This window comes from Lolium perenne, chromosome 4 (assembly GCF_019359855.2).
Source record: "Lolium perenne isolate Kyuss_39 chromosome 4, Kyuss_2.0, whole genome shotgun sequence".
NCBI lineage: Eukaryota > Viridiplantae > Streptophyta > Magnoliopsida > Poales > Poaceae > Lolium > Lolium perenne.
The window spans coordinates 349,976,992-349,992,664 of NC_067247.2; positions in this window are offsets into that span (position 1 = coordinate 349,976,992).

The following is a 15,673-nucleotide window of genomic DNA, read 5'->3' on the forward strand; positions in this document are numbered from 1 at the left end:
AAACAGTAAACAAGCGATGATTGCAGTATTTGGAAACAAGGCCTAGGGATCATACTTTCACTAGTGGACACTCTCAACATTGATCACATAAATAAATAAGTTCTCTACCTTTGTGCTACATATACTCTTGTTTGATAATGAACACCATTCGTTGTGTAGGGCTACAAGAGCACCTCAATGCCGGAGTTAACAAGCTCCACAACATTCGGCATTCATATTTAAGTAACCTTTAGGGCATAATAGATCTTTGCAATTTAAACCGAGTACTAACATAGCATACACACTGTCACCTTTACACTATGAAGGGGGAATGAATCACATCAATACTATCATAGTAATAATTAACTCCATAACCTACAAGAGATTATGATCATAACCTACGCCAAGTACTACACGATGCACACACTGTCACCATTACACCGTGAAGGAGGAATAGACTACTTTAATAACATCACAAGAGTAGCACATAGACTAATAGTGATACAAAACTCATATGAATCTCAATCATGTAAGGCAGCTCATGAGATCATTATATTGAAGTACATAGGAGAGAGATTAACCACATAGCTACCGGTACAGCCCTTAGCCTCGATGGAGAACTACTCCCTCCTCATGGGAGACAACAGCGTTGATGAAGATGGTGGTGGTGTCGATGGAGGAGCCTTCCGGGGGCACTTCCCTATCCCGGCGGCGTGCCGGAACAGAGACTCCTGTCCCCCAGATCTTAGCTTCGCGATGGCGGCGGCTCTGGAAGGTTTCTCATACCGTGGCTTTTCCATATCGAAGATTTAGGTCAGGGACCTTTAAATAGGCGAAGAGGCGGAGTCGGAGGGGGTACGGAGCCACCACACAATAGGGCAGCGCGGCCATGGCCTAGGCCTCGCCGGCCACATGTGTGGGCCCCCCAGGGCTCCCCTCTGGCGGCTCTCGGGTGTTCTGGAAGCTTCGTGGAATTCTAAGATGCTGGGAGTTGATTTCGTCCAATTCCGAGAATATTTCCTTACTAGGATTTCTGAAACCAAAAACAGCAGAAAACAGGAACTAGCACTTCGGCATCTCGTCAATAGGTTAGTTCCGGAAAACGCATCAAAATGATATAAAGTGTGAACAAAACATGTAGGTATTGTCATAAAACTAGCATGGAACATAAGAAATTATAGATACGTTTGAGACGTATCAACTCCGAACAACATTCGAGCTCCATTCCATATTCCATATCTACTTAAAACGACATCAAACCTTAAGTGTGTCACCCTACAGTTCGAGAACTATGCGGACATGATCGAGACTCTTGTCCGATCAATAACTAATAGCGGGACCTGGAGATCCATAATAGCTCCCACATATTCAACGATGACTTAGTGATCGATTGAACCATTTACATACGATACCGATTCCCTTTGTCACACGATATTTTACTTGTCCGAGGTTTGATCATCGGTATCTCCATACCTTGTTCAACCTCGTCTCTGACAAGTACTCTTTACTCGTACCGTGGCATATCATCTCTTGTGAACTATTCACATGCTTGCAAGCTAATCAGATGACATTCCACCGAGAGGGCCCAGAGTATATCTATCCTTCATCGGGATGGACAAATCCCACTCTTGATCCATATGCCTCAACTCACACTTTCCGAATACTTAATCCCATCTTTATAACCACCCATTTACGCAGCGGCGTTTGATGTAATCAAAGTACCCTTCCGGTATAAGTGATTTACATGATCTCATGGTCGAAGAACTAGGTAACTATGTATCGAAAGCTCATAGCAAACTGAACTTAATGACGTGATCTTATGCTACACTTATTTGGGTGTGTGTCCATTATATCATTCACCTAATGACATAACCTTGTTATTAATAACATCCAATGTTCATGATCACGAAACCATGATCATCTATTAATCAACAAGCTAGTTATACAAGAGGCTTACTAGGGACTCCTTGTTGTTTACATAACACACATGTATCAATGTTTCGGTTAATACATTTATAGCATGGTATGCAAACATTTATCATAAACACAAAGATATATTATAATAACCATTTTATTATTGCCTCTTGGGCATATCTCCAACAGATGGTCGGGACATCAACCGATTTTTAGGCCACATCGGGTGACCGACGTTGAGTGCTACCCTTTTGGAAAACTACTATTCAAAGCGATTTGGTGGCTTTTTCTAGTGAAAAGCTGAAAAAAGCCCAAACAAATAGGCCCTAAGTAGTTGAAAAGCCTTAACGAGCCTCAGGCCACGTCTTCGCCTTAGCGTGCCCATACATGAAGTTTGAGCCCGATCTGATCTTTGGGCTCAAAAGTCTAGTCCTGGCCTATCCCAGACTATGCACCGCTAGGTTTAGTGCATACTTACTGTTGGAGTATGTTCATTCTGCTCAGCGCGTTGTGCTAGAAGCCTAGAAGCACTAGTGGAGAAGAGGCCTTTGGTCCCAAGCAAATGTCCCAGTGCTGAACCAAACCGGGTCCAATGGGGGCATTGGTCCCGGTTCGTTTCTGCCCAGGACGACCCCACCCGCTGGCGCCTGTCCTGTAGTGGCCTTTGGACCCGGTTTGTATTACAAACCGGGACTAAAGGGTCCACCGCAGGGCGCCGCAGGCCGTGTCAGTCGTGGGGAACCCTTTAGTCCCGGTTTGTAATACAAACTGGGTCCAAAGGCCCCGCCTCTGGCTATATATCCTTGCCCCTGCCCAAGTGTGAGCCACACTTGGCCATTTTTTCACTATCTTCACAAGAGGGGTGTATTGCTTTCCTCTCTTCTTCACATGCACAAGAGGTGTTCGATGAAATGCTTAAGAGGATTTGCCACTTGAGTTTACACAAATCAAGCCACACTTAACTTGCTTTTTTCTTCTTCATCGAGGTTAACAACTTTATCCTTTTCATCTGCAATTGATAAAATGCATGTGTATATATACATCGTGATGTTCTGTAATGGTTTTGATCAGCTTAATTATATCATGCAGATGAATCGGCAATGGATGTACATTGACCGATGGTTTGACGAGTTCACTGCGGGCCTGGATAATTTTATGGCCGTGGCGGAGGCAAACAAACATGGTGGCTTCATGTATTGTCCATGTGTGGACTGCAAGAATACCGTAAATTACGCTCACTCGAGTCTCATTCACAGCCACCTTCTGCGATCCGGTTTCATGCCCAGTTACTATTGTTGGACCAAGCACGGAGAAAGAGGGGTTATGATGGAAGACAATGACGAAGAGGAAGAGGATGATGACGGTTATCCCAATTTCCCTGAATACGATGATACTGCAGAAGGCAATGAAGACAATGAAGTAGAAGATCAAGAGGCACCAGATGAGCCTGCTGATGCTGATCTTGGCCGGGCCATTGCGGATGCCTGGAGAGCATGTGCCACTGAAATGGAAAGGGTGGCTTTCGACCAGATGCGGGACGATCGCAACCATTTGTTATACCCACCTTGCGAGGATGGCCATAAAAAGCTAGGCAAAGACACCGGAATTGTTGCAATGGAAGGCAGAGAACGGTGTCACTGACTCAGGATTTGGAAAGTTGCTGACAATAATTAAGAGGAAGCTTCCAAGGGGTAACGAATTGCCCGCCAGTACGTACGAAGCGAAGAAGATTGTCTGCCCTCTAGGATTAGATGTGCAAAAGATACATGCATGCATTAATGACTGCATCCTCTACCGTGATGAGTACGAGAATTTGGATGCATGTCCGGTGTGCACTGCATTGCGGTATAAGATCAGACGAGATGACCCTGGTGATGTTGAGGGCGAGCGCCCAGAAGAGGGTTCTGCCAAGGTTATGTGGTATGCTCCTATAATACCACGGCTGAAACGCTTGTTCAGAAATAAAGAGCATGCTAGGTTGTTGCGATGGCACAAAGAAGACCGTAAGAAAGACGTGATGTTGAGGCACCCTGCTGATGGCTCCCAATGGAGAAAAATCGATAGAGAGTTCCCAAACTTTGCACAGGATGCAAGGAACTTACGGTTTGGTCTAAGTACAGATGGCATGAATCCTTTTGGAGAGCAGAGCTGCAGCCATAGCACCTGGCCTGTGACTCTTTGTATATATAACCTTCCTCCTTGGTTGTGCATGAAGCGGAAGTTCATTATGATGCCAGTGCTCATACAAGGCCCGAAGCAACCCGGGAACGACATTGATGTGTACCTGAAGCCATTAGTCCAAGAACTTCTACAGCTGTGGTCCCTAGCAGGTGTACGTGTGTGGGACGAGCACAAGCAGGAGGAATTTGACCTAAGAGCGATGCTTTTCGTAACCATCAATGACTGGCCTGCTCTTGGTAACATTTGAGGACAGTCAAACAAGGGATACAATGCATGCACACACGGTTTACATGAGCTCGAAGGTGATTATTTGGAAAAAGGTCAGAAGGTCGTGTACCTGGGGCATCGTCGATTTCTTAGGATTACCCATCCCGTAAGAAAGAAAGGCAAGCATTACAACGGTGAGGCTGATCACCGGAGGAAGCCTCCCCATCGTGATGGTGTTGATATATTTGGTATGGTCAAGGATCTAGATGTAATATTTGGAAAGGGTCCTGGCGGACGGTCTGTTCCGAATGACGATGCCGGACACGCGCCCATGTGGAAGAAGAAATCTATATTTTGGGATCTACCCTATTGGGAAGTCTTAGAGGTCCGCTCTTCAATCGATGTGATGCACGTGACAAAGAATCTTTGCGTGAACCTGCTAGGCTTTCTGGGTGTGTACGGGAAGACAAAAGATACACCAGAAGCACGGGAGGACCAAAGAACGTTGGAAAGACCCCAAAAAGCTGCATGAGAGAGTTAAAGGACGTCATTTATCCAGCTACGCTCTTACAAAAGCAGAGAAGGAAATATTTTTTGAATGTCTTAGCAGTATCAAGGTCCCGTCTGGCTTCTCCTCCAATATAAAGGGAATAATAAATATGGAGAAGAAAACATTCCAGAACCTGAAGTCTCATGACTGTCACGTGATAATGACACAGTTGCTTCCGATTGCATTGAGGGGGCTTCTACCGGAAAATGTTCGACTGCCCATTGTGAAGCTATGTGCATTCCTCAATGCAATTTCTCAGAAGGTAATAAATCCAGAAATTCTACCGAGGTTGCGTAATGATGTGGTCCAATGTCTCGTTAGTTTTGAGCTGGTGTTCCCACCATCCTTCTTCAATATTATGACACATCTCCTCGTTCACCTGGTCGATGAGATTTCCATTCTCGGTCTGTGTTTCTACACAATATGTTCCCCTTCGAGAGGTTCATGGGAGTCTTGAAGAAATATGTTCATAACCGTGCTAGGCCAGAAGGAAGCATCTCCAAGGGCTATGGAACAGAGGAGGTCATTGAATTCTGTGTTGACTTTATTCCTGACCTTAAGCCGATTGGTGTTCCTGAATCGCGGCATGAAGGGAGACTAAGTGGAAAAGGCACGCTAGGAAGGAAATCAATGATATGTAGGGACGGGATTTCTTTGACTCAAGCACACTACACAGTTCTACAAAGTTCCACCTTGGTGGCTCCGTATATCGGTGACCACAAGAACTTTCTACGCTCCCAGAACCCGGGGCAGTCGAACGATTGGATTAGACGTGAACACATGTCGACTTTCGGCGGTTGGTTGCAAAAACATCTCTGAATAACAAAGATATTGAAGATCAGTTGTACTTGCTGGCCCAGACACCATCTTCGACTGTAGTGACTTTCCAAGGGTACGAGATAAATGGGAATACATTTTACACGATCACCCAAGATAAAAAGAGCACCAACCAAAACAGTGGTGTCCGGTTTGATGCAATAATGAATGAAGGCCCAAATGACACATATTATGGTTACATAGAGGATATATGGGAACTTGACTATGGACCTTCTTTTAAGGTCCCTTTGTTTAGGTGCAAATGGGTCAACAAAACAGGAGGCGGGGTTCGAGGTAGACAAGTTGTATGGAATGACAACAGTGGATCTCAACAATCTTGGGTATAGAGACGAACCATTCGTCCTAGCCAAGGATGTGGCCCAGGTTTTCTATGTGAAGGATATGTCTACCAAACCAAGAAAAAGGAAACATAAGGAAACAAATACATCAAACGATGAGCCAAAGCGCCACATAGTTCTTTCTGGAAAAAGAAACATCGTGGGAGTGGAGGACAAGACAGACATGTGAGAAGATTATAATCAGTTTGATGAAATTCCACCCTTCAGAGTGAACATTGATCCAAGCATCAAGTTAAATGATGAAGATGCTCCATGGTTACGGCCGAAGAAGATTAATTAAATGATGAAGATGCTCCATCATCAAGTTAATTGAAGAATGTTCATGGCACAAATGAGTATCTCAACATGGCAATCAATTTCCCATTTATTTTTGTGTAATCATGTAACTGTATGTAAGATATTAAAAGTGGAGATGCGCCACGGGAGATTTCCCAACCCTTTCCCCAACACTGTTAGATGAGATGTAGTCGTTCAGGGGCTTGCAGGAAAAAATTCCAAGGCGCAGTTTCTGAAGATGCCGTAGGGCGTGTGCACCAACGACATCTTCGAGAAACCGCGCCACGGGAGATTTCCCAACCCTTTCCCCAACACTGTTAGATGAGATGTAGTCGTTTAGGGGCTTGCAGGGAAAAATTCCGAGGAGCAGCTTCCGAAGATGTCGTAGGGCGTGTGCACCAACGACATCTTCGAGAAGCTGCGCCACGGGAGATTTCCCAACCCTTCCCTTCATCCATGGGAATGAAACTCTGCTTGGCTTGTTGATCTGCTTGGCAAGGCGTATCGATGCTCCTTTTATAGGCACGACACCTCTTCTACTTTGTCTTGTTCCTTCGACAGGGCGTCATGCGCTACATGCTTTATCTCATCGAGCAGTGCGTCCACCCATGCGTTCTTATCCTGCCGACATCTTTAGTCCCGGTTGTACCCACCAGCCGGGACTAAAGGTTACCCACACGTCCTTATCCCACCGACAGTTTTGTTAGATGACACAAAAAAGGATCTTTAGTCCCGGTTGTACCCACCAGCCGGGACTAAAGGTTACCCACACGTCCTTATCCCACCGACAGTTTTTGGCGCCACTGCGTTCCCGCCTATTTTTCTTCCCGCGCTTTCCACTGCTTCCCGCCTCTGTCCTCCCGCCATTTTTTCACTATATATATGTTGGCTTGGCCTCCATTTACATATCACATCTAGACTCATATCTGCAAACCTCATCACCAGGTCACATGGCTTCCATCGTATCTCTAACCCTCCGGGAGGCGGAGGCGCTTTGCGCGTCGAACTACCCCTGCCCGCCGGGCTACCGCGTCCCTACCGGCTGGTTGCTGAGCGTCAGAGGGGTACCGGTCCCTCCTGTCCCTCTAGGTGTGGCGCGCGAGATGGCCATCACGAACCACTACTACTTCGAGCTCACGCCAGAGCAGCGGAGGAATCCCCAGTGGCATCCCGACTACAGCCCGACTTGGGAAAGCTTCTTCATCAATCGGCGTGAGAGGGCGCTCGCCAGGCACGAGGAGGGCGGCCCGCCTCCTTCGAACTTCAACGAGGCCGGCCGTCGGCTGTGGTGGCGCGACCGGACTCTCCAGGGCGTCACGGCCCACCGTGGCCCCCGCCTGCGCTACCCTCAGTCCCAACCCACGCGTGCTCTCCCGCCGAGGTTTGACTACCGCGACCCCGATGCCAGCGACGATGATGACGGCGACTACGACGACTACAATGGTGAGTACTATAGGGCTAGGCACGAGTATGACTGAATGACTCGAACAGTCGAATCTGGCCATGTATCTTAATTAATTTTCAGTTGAGTTCTGTACTTTAATTCCACATGTAATCTGGCGGGAAACTTTTCTCATCATCAGCGTCTGCCACAACGACTTTATTGAAAATACAATAAAATAGATAAACAACTAGTCTAGTCGATCTACTCGTCGTCGGAGGTTGTCTCGGTCCAAATGTCGTCCCACCGAGGGTCGTTGTCGGCCCAAGTTGTATTCGGGTTATCGAGCTCGAACACGGCGACGGCCCGACGGTGGCGCCTGTTGGACCTGCGTTGTGCCCGGAGGTCAGCGAAGAACGCGGCGGTGTTGTCGACGTCGTTGGGGAACTGCGCCCTCCACTGGCGCATCAACTCCTCGTCGTGCTCGGCGATTGCGATCCGACGCTGCACCTGGCGGTGGCGGCGACGGTCCTCGTCGTCGACGAGGCACGGCGTCGGCGCGAGGAACTCCGCCTCCTCTAGCGATTCGACGTCTAGGAAGTTCATGTCGCACCGTGGCCGCCGAAATCGCCATGCGGCCGCGTCGTAAGCGCGCGCCGCCAGCTCCGGGGTGTTGTACGTGCCGAGGGTGAGCCGGAAGCCACCGGCGCGCATCTCGGCGTAGAACCTACCGTTCGGACGCGCTCGGACGCCACGGAAGCCGGACGAGCCGCGACGGCGCGGCGGCATCCCGGCGACGAATGAACGGAGGCGACGGCGACGTGTGGTTCCGCGCGCACGCGGCGCTTTATAGCACAGCGACGCGGCAAGTTTGGCGACAGGTGGCGCGGGGAAGCGGCGGGGCGTGGCACGTGGAAGCGGCGGCGACAGGTGGCGCGGGAAAGCGGCGGGCGTGGCACGTGGAAGCGGCGGCGACAGGTGGCGCTGGAAGCGGCGGGCGTGGCACGTGGAAGCGGGATCTACACGCCGCACGGCGGTGGCGGCGGGCGAGGCACGTGGATGCGGCGGCGACAGGTGGCACGGGGCAGGGACCGCTGGGGCGGTGGCGGGGGTGGCCAGTACATGGCGGTGGCGGTGGTGGGCAGTACACGGCGGTGGCCCGTACATGGCGGTGACGGTGGTGGCCAGGCGGTGGCGGTGGCGACGGTGGCCGATACACGGCGGTGGCGACGGTGGCTCGTACATGCATGGCGGTGGCGGCGGTGGACACGTGTGGCAGTGCGGTGGCTTTTTTTCATTTGAAATAAGGCGGAAATGAAACTTTTTAAAAAGTGGCCTTTGGACCCGGTTTGTATTACAAACCGGGACTAAAGGCCTTTTTGCGCGCGCAAAAAAAACGCAAGAAAATGGTTTTAGTCCCGGTTTGTATTACAAACCGGGTCCAAAGGGGTTTTGGTCCCGGTTTGTAACACGAACCGGGTCCAAAGGGGGGCAATATAAAAGAAAACACTTCGTCTCCGCGGAGATCAATCCAGCGGAGACGAAGCGATGTGCCGCCAGGCTGCGAAATACCGCCGGCCGCCGGCCGTCATCGCCGCCGCCCTCCCGCGCCGTCGCCGTCGCCTCGCGCCACCGCCTCCGCCGCCGTCTCCCCGCTGCCGGGCGCCACCGCCTCCGCCACCGCGCCGCCGACCGCGCGCCGCCGAGCCCGCGCGCCCACCGCCCGCCACCGCGTCGCCGCGCGCCGTCCGCCACCGCGCCGTCCGCCACCGCGTCGCCGCGCTCGCCACCGCCCGCATGCCACCTCTCGCCGTCGCCGCGCCCCGCCACTGCCGGCTGCCACCCCCACCTCCGCCGCGGTAAGCGCCGCCGTCTTCTCTTTTTATTTTATTTTTTTTATTTGTTAGATTAGTTAATTTGTTAGGTTAATTATATAGAAACAATAGTTAGAAAAAAAGTTAGTACAATTAGTTAGAAATTTAGTTAGAAAAAAAGTTAGTAAAATTAGTTAGAAATTTAGTTAGAAAATTAGTTAAAACAATAGTTAGAAAAAAAGTTAGTAAAATTAGTTAGTAAAATAGTTAGAAATTTAGTTAAAACAATAGTTAGAAATTTAGTTAAAATAGTTAGAAATTTAGAAAAAAAGTTAGTAAAATTTAGTTAAAATAGTTAGAAATTTAGTTAGTGTTACTGTTACAAAAATAGTTATGAGGGCCGCCGCGCCGGTAACCGCTACGCTCGCGATGGCGCCCCCCAAATACGGTAGTGCCGACGCCCCTGCCGGTGCCCCCAAAATAGAGTATGTAGTGCCGGCGCGCCGGTAACCGCTACGCTCGCGATGGCGCCCCCAAAATATGGTAGTGCCGACGCCCCTGCCGGCGCCCCCAAAATAGAGTATGTAGTGCCGCCGCGCCGGTAACCGCTACGCTCACGATGGCGCCCCCCAAATACGGTAGTGCCGACGCCCCTGCCGGCGCCCCCAAAATAGAGTATGTAGTGCCGGCGCCCCCCAAATGGTAGTGCCGGCGCCGACTAACATAAAAGTAGTGAAGTTATTTTTTAATTTATGTTAACGTTGGTACATATATATATGATTTGTTTTCGTAGCTACGATGCCGCGACAGCCGCCGCGCCGTGATCTGACTCTTCTAGAGGAGATGGAGCAGATGGGGGAGGTCCGGGACTGGGCTCCGCCAGGGTGGCACTGGGAGGTCTTAGCTTCCGGGTCGCGCACCTTGGTGCGGAATCCGGGTCCCGTTGTCGACCCGGATATTCTTTGGTGGAGGTCTTATGGGCCACGGTCGTTTCAGAGGGAGCCGGCCCCGCCGGAGGAGGTAGCTCAGCGCATTGAAGCGGAGGACCAGCACGTTCGCCGTTACATGTACGCGTTAGACAACATGTATAGGACCGGATGGAGCGTTATGCGGGGATCTCATGTTAGCTATGCTCCCGTTGTTGTTCCGTGGCTTTGGGGGTACACCCAGCGCGGCTCAGGACCCGGTCGGCGCCCTCTAGGACCCGGTCTGCGCGGTTGAGTGGTTGTAGTGTAGTGATTGATATGTATTAGGGTTAAATAAACATGAACCCGATCTATGCATGCATGTAATCACAGATATCTGCTTTGACACTATATTATCGATCCTTAGTTAAGAACTACATATGTAACTCCATTTCAGTTTTCTGCATTATCCTTAATTTGATCATATGATGGTTCCTATGTATAGCTTGCAGGTCGTTGTAGAAAGCATGGACAGAGATGAAATTCAAGAAAATTTCATGGAGGAACTCATAGCAAACGGTACTCTGGATGATCGCGACGACGACGTTATTCCAGATGATGGCGGTGACGATGTCACCGCAACTTATTTGAATGACTCCGGTGAGGGAGCGGAGAATATTGAGGAAGAAGATCCTAGTGGCGCCGGTGAGGAACAAGATCATCATAATGGCTCCCGAACTGTAGTTATCACCGAGGTATATAAATTAATTAAGCCGCTGTTGATCGACTAGATGCATTAACTAATTAAATTGTACTGACTATGAACTATTTCTTTTTTAGCCCTCCGGATCGAGCACTTCTTCTGTAAAGTCGAGGAAGCGAGGCCCGGCCAAAAAGTTGGATGACGGTGTTAGGCACGACATCACCCACATCGAAAAGGATGGTAAACCGATTGCTCCGGAGAAAGGTGCAAAGGCATTTACAGCTCAATGCGGAGTGCTTGTTAGGGACCACGTCCCGATCACCGTTCGAGAATGGCACAAGCCGAAGGGACTAGTGCTGTCTGCAGAGGAAGAAGCTCAAGGTCTTTATATCGATGATGTAGCCAAAAACAGCATTATGAACAAGCTCATGTCACATTTCAACATAGTACCCGAAGAGGGGGGTGACGCTGAAAAGGCCAAGATGGAGCAGGCCCTCCGCGAGTTTGGCAAGAAGAAGATGGCCGAACTATTCAAGAGCCACAAGAAAAAATTGCGCCGCCTTATCAAGTTAAAGAAGACTCCGGACAGTGAGAAGGTAAAAAATCACTGGGACGAATTCGTGAAGTACAAAGACGGAGTCGGAAGAATTTAAGATAAGGTAGGAAATTAATAAGTCAAATGGTGCGTTGTAGCTATATAACCAAATTCTCGGGTCCAGGTGGATACGGGGCTAACCGTCCTAAGTGGCAGGCAGCTGAGGCGGAACTGACCAGTAAAGGGATCAGATTAGGGACACACGGTTGGATCGAACGGTGTAAGGAGTGGTTCTACGGGATTGGGGGAACGTTGGATCCAGAAACAGGGAAGTGCATCTATAAGAAAGCTCATCTGAAGGTTCCCATTGATGCCCTGGAACAAGCACATAGGGACGTGGAGGTGGGGTTGTTCCAGCCCGAAAGAGAGAACGATGAGCTGACACGCGCCCTTGGGAACAAAGAACACGGCGGACGAACACGAGGCACAGAAGGCTCCGTTCCGTGGAAGTATGGCTTTCCTGCGGAAAGGAAGAGATTTCCTGATAAAAGCCATGAGAGGAGGAAGGCAAGGGAAACAGACCGCCTGGCTAACTTAGAGGAGGGTATGAGCACCATGAAAGCCCAATTAACCATGGTAACCCAAGTACTTACATCTCAGATGGCTCGGGGGCAGGCTGTAGATCCTGCACTGCTCAATGCCCTCGCCCCGCTGCAATCTCAACCACACCGGAAAAGCAGCGTGGCTTCCTCTCAGCAGGTGGATAATGATGATGATGATGACCAGGTGGTCGAGCCTCCTCGCTACCCCCCCGTGGATGATCTCACTGAGAGCCGTCCTTGTGAGCTGCATGTTAAAGTTTTCAACCTATCCTTCAAGGCGGCGGTCGGCATCCTCTTACCTACAAGGTCTTACCATTGTCGTCCGGTCCAAGACGACTTTGCTGTTGTGATGGTGGATGAAGTGTTGAGAGAGTATGAGGGGTTGGTGCTTGAGCACCCTGCAGGTGAAGATGGGGAAATCAAAGAACTGGGAGAAGCCCGTAGAACCACCGTGCAATGGCGGAAGGAGAACATTGTGTTTCCAGGTGAGAAGCCAACAAGCGAGGCCACCTCCGCCTCCTCCGCCACCTGTGCAGTCTCCTCCGCGTGATGATTCTCCTCTGCGCGATGATGATTCCCCTATCCATGACCAGTCTCCTCCGCGTGAAAATACTCCGCCGCCTCCTCCTCCTCGTCAGGAGACTCCGCCGCCTCCACCTAAGCAAAAGAGGAAGCGGTCCGCGGCACCTCCTACAGCTCCGAAGAGATCATCAACTCCAATGAGGGCACAGACTCCAGAGTTGTTACCACATGAGCAGACTGAAGAGCAAAAGGCGTTTCTTGCTCCGAAGAAGATGTTTATTCCACCGCAGACAGTGAAGCACTTTGCCGAGACGAGAATGAAGAGACCTGAGCAGAGAGCTGATTATGACCGCTCTCTTGGACAGTCCTCTAGAGCGAGCAAAGAAGCAAAAAAAGTCGCCCAGCTTGGACAGCAGGACATTCAGGCCGCACCCCACTTCGTCGTGGAGCCCTATCATGATTCAGAGACAGCATCGATGATCGAACGGGCGGCTAGAGCTCAGGGAGCATCAGTTGAGTACGAAGATTACTATCCAACGGCTCAAGTGGTAAACACGTATAGATACGGATCTGATCTCGTCAAACCTGGCGAGCTCGCGCGTCTAGGGACTCAAATGCGAAGGTTACATGAATGGTACCTGAAAGCCTGTCGAAGAGGTGATGCCTACCTCACGGTGTATCTTAGAGATGAGCATTACTTCCGGGGGAAAGACGAGATAAACCTTGAGTTAGAAGAACTGTTTCAGTTATTCAATCAAGACGCCCTCGACAAAGCTGTCATCAGTTGCTACCGCTTTTGTAAGTGATTTATTTGTGTAATTAAGTTTGTAGCTCATTCATTTGCACTAACAATTATCCTCATTATATTCTTTGTGTACGCTATACATTTAATTATGCAGAATGAAGAAGCTGGAATACAAAAGAGGCAAGCTCCTACCGCTGGGGTTCATAGACCCAAACACAGTTCATGAAGTTACGGTTCGAGACTTCGCCAAGGACACAGAGGACAACATCGTAATGTTTTTAGAGAAGCAAGCAGACAAAGAGGATATATTCTTTCCCTACAACTTCAAGTGAGTGTTATATATAACATACATTATGCTTGTGCACCTTCCACTTTATTCTCGTAATCATTGAGCTATGCTTGTGCAGTTTCCACTTTATTCTCCTAATCATTGATCTTCACCTTGGAGTCGTAAACGTCATGGACTCGAAACGTAAAGAATATGCGGAATGGGCGGACATGGCTGCCATCCTCCAGAGGTAGTTTCAATCAATTTCGTATTGGCATCTTCATCTGCTCTAATTCGAAGATATCATCAACTAATCAATTACTCATTTACTCATTATTTTTTGCCGGGCAGGGCTTGGAAACGGTTCATCAATACTGTTCCGGGTAAATGGAAACCGGAGCTTACATTTAAAGATTACCCTGTAAGTAGTACTATATATATAGCTATGTCCGTGAAACTTTATATATGATATTTACTTTCAATACGATGCTTGATTATTAGTTTGATCGAACTATTTTTTCGTAAAGTGTATGAGGCAGGAACAAGGGAATAACTTATGTGGATACTACGTCTGCACCTTCATGCGTGACATGTCCTGTCCCAAGGGTGGGGATGCCCAAATACACCACACTCGTGTACGATAACAAATTTTCACAATTAATCTTAATTAGTACCATCTATTGTATTGAGTTCCATTCATATATTGATCTCCTTTTTTAAATATAGATGACACGCTGCGGGACACTCTCATAACAAATGGATCAAATAAAAGCAATTCAAGAGGAAATCGCGGGATTCTTTATTACCGAGGTCCTTACCCCAGGTGGAGAGCACTATCCGCGGCAGATCGTGACGATCGAGGATCTTCGTAGAGGAGATGTTGAATTGTAAATATGCATGCATTACGTGTACTTTGTTGACTATGTCGTGTACAGTTGACGATGTCTATATATATTCATGACGATTTTTTGTGGTTTTCTTGAATGATATATATGCATTGCTGAAACTGTGCCGCGGCAGAGAAACGCCCTGTTTCTCTGCCGCGGCAGAGAAACGCTGGTACAGCCTAAATCTGTGCCGCGGCAGAGAAATAGCAATTCTCTGCCGCGGCAGAGAAACCTAGGCCCGGTTCGTACCACGAACCGGGACCAAAGGCCTTCCACCGCGAGCTCCCTGGCCGCACCACGTGTCGAGGCCTTTAGGCCCGGTTGATCTTTGAACCGGGACTAAAGGGTAACCCCTTTAGTCCCGCCTAATTGGTCCCGGTTCGGGAACCGGGTCTGAAGGCCCAAATGGACCGGGCCTATTGCCCCTTTTTCTACTAGTGAAGGGTATTGAGGCATCTCTAGTTGATCCCTCTAAAAAGTAGGGTTTGTATCCGACCCTTTATACTTAACTCTTTAAACTTATATTCATACCAATTTGAAACAAATTCATACAAGTTTGACTCAAACTATTATTGAACTTGATTAAACTACTAGATTAACTATATTTCCCTAAATCTAAACTAAACTCCTTCATTGCTGCTACTGAAGGTCTCATCTATCGCTATCTTCGTCAAGTCGTTGGTCGGAGCTAAGGTCAATGATCGGTGAATCAGATGGCCTAGCTTCATCGGCGTACCCAGCCTTGTAGTGCTAGAAGGCTTGGTGCTCCTCCTCGACGCACTCTAGACAATAAGAGCAGAGCATTCCCATGCACTCCTTTGCGGCGCGCTCCGCCTCGACGCGCTCATGGGACTCCTGATGCTCCCGCACCTCGCACCCGTCGACCAGGCGACGGTAAGCCAAAGCATCGTCCTGCCAATCGAGGATGCCAAGCAGGAAGTTCGCCTTCACATATGCGCCGTGGAGGTGTACTGACTCAATGTTGTACACCTTTGCCGCTTGCTCCACCGAATGGAAGGTGCCGATTCA